General features: G+C 42.2%; 1 protein-coding gene across 2 annotated transcripts in view; it reads left to right on the top strand.

Annotated features, from left to right (window-relative positions):
* Window positions 1-5000, top strand: part of LOC127626135 (transcription factor MafG-like) — a 37641-nt gene that overhangs the window by 11306 nt on the left and 21335 nt on the right. The gene's annotated exons all lie outside the window — the stretch shown is intronic.

Genomic DNA, 5000 nt, shown 5'->3' on the forward strand with positions numbered 1-5000 from the left:
GTGTTGCTAAGTGGTTGATATCATGTTCTGGGTGGTTACTGGGGTGTTGCTATGTGGTTGATATCATGTTCTGGGTGGTTACTGGGGTGTTGCTATGTGGTTGATATCATGTTCTAGGTGGTTACTGGGGTGTTGCTATGTGGTTGATATCATGTTCTGGGTGGTTACTGGGGTGTTGCTATGTGGTTGATATCATGTTCTGGGTGGTTACTGGGGTGTTGCTATGTGGTTGATATCATGTTCTAGGTGGTTACTGGGGTGTTGCTATGTGGTTGATATCATGTTCTGGATGGTTACTGGGGTGTTGCTATGTGGTTGATATCATGTTCTGGGTGGTTACTGGGGTGTTGCTAAGTGGTTGATATCATGTTCTGGGTGGTTACTGGGGTGTTGCTATGTGGTTGATATCATGTTCTAGGTGGTTACTGGGGTGTTGCTATGTGGTTGATATCATGTTCTGGGTGGTTACTGGGGTGTTGCTATGTGGTTGATATCATGTTCTAGGTGGTTACTGGGGTGTTGCTATGTGGTTGATATCATGTTCTGGATGGTTACTGGGGTGTTGCTATGTGGTTGATATCATGTTCTGGGTGGTTACTGGGGTGTTGCTAAGTGGTTGATATCATGTTCTGGGTGGTTACTGGGGTGTTGCTATGTGGTTGATATCATGTTCTAGGTGGTTACTGGGGTGTTGCTATGTGGTTGATATCATGTTCTGGGTGGTTACTGGGGTGTTGCTATGTGGTTGATATCATGTTCTAGGTGGTTACTGGGGTGTTCTGGGTGGTTGCTTATTGGCTCAAGTCAATAAGTCTAATGGATGTTTTTCACCTGTTTTATCGTCCTGCACCAGGTGACATAAGTGCGATCTCTTAGCACACCTCTCCTTAAAAGCACACATGATTTGAGGTGATCATTCACGTCTGGAGCACAAACTGAAGTTTAAAAGTGTTGCTAGAGGTTTGAATCACTGTGATCAATAGTAATAGTGAAGACTTACAAGTTTAGTGGCTATGACACCCAAATCTCAAGCCACTGTTGAATTATGGTGCTTTATGAATGCTTTTCATTCTCGCAGATTTACAAATACAGTTTAGAAAGATAATCGTCAACGGTTCATATTTAGGGGGAACTTCTTGGAAATTAATCTGCTGGAGTTTGTGTTCAGTGAAGTATGGATATTTCTAATGACTTCTCTACTTTATTGGAGTTGTTGATGCGTCCTCTCTGCCTGCAGTCAAGTACAGGACGTTGTCTTCCAGTTGCATCATCTCGGCTGCGCTTTGCTGCAGTTTTTACCCGCAGTGTCGAAGTGTTGCTCGCTCTTGCAATCTCCACACGCCCCGAATGAATCTCAGAGTGAAATCAAGACTGAAGAGGAGAAACCTTGTCTAGAAATGAGTTAATATGAGATTTACTTTTTTAGGCAGACGTGGCATCTCACTTTGGTTTAGTTGCAGAGAAACGGCGCCTTCGTTTAATGTTTGTGCATTAGTTTGCACTTGAGCTGAAATGTTTGTGGTGATGTTTTTGGAAGCTAATGGCATTATGAAGATAAAAAAGCTCAGATCCATACTAATATGTCTTTAGACAAATACTACAGAGATTGTGCTCCACTTAGCCATCACAAATGAGGGTAGGAGTTGTTTTGTGAAAAAGACAGACGTCATCATCTAATGAAGTTACTTGGAAGTCTCTCTGTGAAATGTCACCTCTCACAAACTGTCAAGAGTTGTAATGATTTTATTTCTCGTATTTTTGTTTAGTAGCTTTATGCCAGATAAATGTTTGATGGCTAAGGTAAAAGTAAAAAAAAAAACACACGAGGGGCCGTTCACAGCAAACGAGTGCAGATTGTCAAGCTTCTTTGATTCATTTACGATATTTACATTAGCGAGGGTCATACTGTTGTTTGTACATTGGGATTTAACAATGCATTATTTTGATAATAGATTTCTAAAAAGTTTACTCAATTTGTATTTATTAATTTTTTTATGGATTTATGGCAGAAATGTCTCTCCACATGGTTATGACAGACCTTTACATGCTGGCTGAAAGATTTATATAAAATAAAATAATAATAATAATAATAAAACATTTAGCTATTCTCAAGGGCTAGGTAAAAGCTAAAACAGAGCAATGACGCTAACTATCACACCTGGAGTCGTGAGTTTGAATCCAGGGTGTGCTGAGTGACTCCAGTCAGGTCTCTTTAGCAACCAAATTGGACCGGTTGCTAGGGAGGGTAGAGTCACATGGGGTAACCAAATTGGCCTGGTTGCTAGGGAGGGTAGAGTCACATGGGGTAACCTCCTCGTGGTCGCTATAATGTGGTTCTCGCTCTCGGTGGGGCGTGTGGTGAGTTGTGCGTGGATGCCGCGGAGAATAGCATGAAGCCTCCACATGCGCCATGTCTCTGCGGTAACACACTCGACAAGTCACGTGATAAGATGTGCAGATTGACGGCCTCAGACATCGTGGCGACTGAGATTCGTCCTCCGCCACCGAGTCACTACGCCACCACGAGGAGCACATTGGGAATTGTTTTCCTATGTAAACATGCACAAGACAGACGTCTTTTGAAATTTTGTCGCATTTCACATTTTTTTGCAGTATTTGTTTAGATGCCATGTCAACTCAAAAAGAACTCAAACGTTTATAAACGTTGTGTCGAGACACGTGCGTTCTGTTACACTGTATCTGTTGCACTGCGTCAAGCCTTTTTAGTGCAAGACGAATTGCCAAACTTCACTGCTATTTTTATTGCAAGGATAAAATAATAAAACATTCCTGTAAAGGTGGTCTTTTTCAGACCACGCACAAGAAACCCTGAATTCAATCCAAAAATGCCATAATTCAACAAGGAAAAGTCCTTGATGCTGTGGATTCTTTTTTATTATTTTTATTGTTATGCATAAAAGTTTGTGCTATACCCGTTTTACTTATTGTACATCATTTCACATGTATTTATATCACTGTAACTTGTGTTATATTATACAGGCATTAAATAAAGAGAAGCTTGGTTCGGGAGTTTGTTTAGAATATACTCTATTTATAATACATACATGCATATGAAGACATGAACGTATGCGACAGCGCTCTTAACTCATCTCACTCGCACTAAAAACAGATTATAGTCCACTACATGCATCAAAAACATGGAAAGAACATAATGAAACAGTTATGCCAAATTAGGTAAATAACTGCCTTAGCAGTGTTAAATATATGAATCTCAGCTGAACGCTTAAAGACCAGTGCAGGACACCGGAATATATGGAAAGGGGTGAAATTGTTTTTCATTTTATTCGTTACGGTCTTGGTATGAATATAATTTTTGTTTTACAAATTCGTCACAAAATGGGTGTGAATAGGCCTTCATCGTACAAAATCCAACTTCAATTTGGTCAGATAAACTCAATTTTAAAAGTTGATTGAACTATCTAATGTACAAAATTATGAGATTACTTCAAACAATCAATAAAGTTGCTTTTATGCCATTTAAGTCAGAGCAACTTAAACAGTGAGCACATACAATATCAAGTTTGACAAGGAATATTTTCTTATTTAATATAATGAGTGACCATCAGGGTGATCAGTGTTCACTTTGAAACTTTACTTGTTCAAGTTGAGTAAACTCAAAAGTGCTTTGCAGCTGGTTGCTTTAGTTTTTTAAGTTACTGAACTTTTTATTTTTTACAGTGTATATAAACTCTGAGTCTACATAAAGGCCATCACATTTTTATCATTTCACATATTATTATCATTTATCAGAAAATGTGGTGAAAGTTGGCTTATAAAATGCGCTCTGTCGGACACACATACACGCATGGTCTGATAAACGTCTGAAATTGCTCGTCAGTTCTCAGACACGTGTCGCCTGGTCCTCGACCACTCCTCCACCTTCTGGCGGACGACAGCCGCACCTCCCCGGGCCGACAGCAGCGGGTCCTCTGTCCCGTGGCAGATGGAATGTCCCGGTGAGATGGCGGTGAGATGGCGGCAGTGAGCCCCTCCTCCCCGCACGGACGGCGGCCGTTCCTCCGCGTCCAGGCGGCTCGCAACGACTCCTCCGTCCCCTGGCAGACGAGCGCGGCTGCTCCTTTGGGCAGACGGCAGTGGCGAGCACATCCATCCTCCCATCCTCCCTCCCGGGTTTCGGGACCAGTGTAACTGTATAAAGGACGGGTAAGGAGGAGGCGGGAACCGGACAAATCATCAAAGTAATATTTAATGAAAATGTAAACAAAAAGACACAAACATAAACACAGACATGGCAGCTGCGTGTGGCTCTCTCTCTCTCTCTCTCTCTCTCCAACTGCCGCATCCGGCTCGTCTTTATCCCTCTCCTCGGCTGGTTAGCCCGATTGGGGGCCGGGCTTGCGCACTCATGGCCCGACCCTCCCTCCTCCTCATCCCAGTTACTCCCTAATTTGTACTCATATTTGGTGCTTGGCAAGTGTTCATTTAGCCTTAACTATGAATCAGAACAGTGATGCATTACTGTACACTCACTCGACACCTTTTTGACCGAACCTGATGCAGCCCGCAGGGAACAAACAAACAGTCTCCCTCTTATTTCTTTGTGTCTCTCTCTCTCTCTCTCTCTCTCTCTTTGCCATGTTCTCTGAGTTATTTATGTGTTTGTGCTGACCTGCGACAGAGCATGCAGGGGAAATAAGATTTAGTAAACTTATCTGCGTTTGCCTCTGAGAACCAAATTAACCCACAAGTCTATCTTCTGGAAAAAGCCCTTACTATAAAACAGCCACTTCCTGAGCGAGCAGTTTTTGTGCTGTGCTGAGGAGTTTCTCACACACGAGCTGAGAAGCGTTTGTCTCCTCCAGCGCTCCAGCATCTCCGCTCACACTCGTCTCAGCGCACCTTTGAGTAAAGACACGCTTTTCTACACTTCTACTTTTCAGTCTCTTGTAGGTTCTGTTATGAAAGGGATTTTTGAAGAGAAAACATTGACATTGCCATCTTTTATTGTCCTGTTCTTT

The sequence above is a fragment of the Xyrauchen texanus genome, chromosome 32 (genome assembly GCF_025860055.1).
Source record: "Xyrauchen texanus isolate HMW12.3.18 chromosome 32, RBS_HiC_50CHRs, whole genome shotgun sequence".
Classification (NCBI taxonomy): Eukaryota; Metazoa; Chordata; class Actinopteri; order Cypriniformes; family Catostomidae; genus Xyrauchen; species Xyrauchen texanus.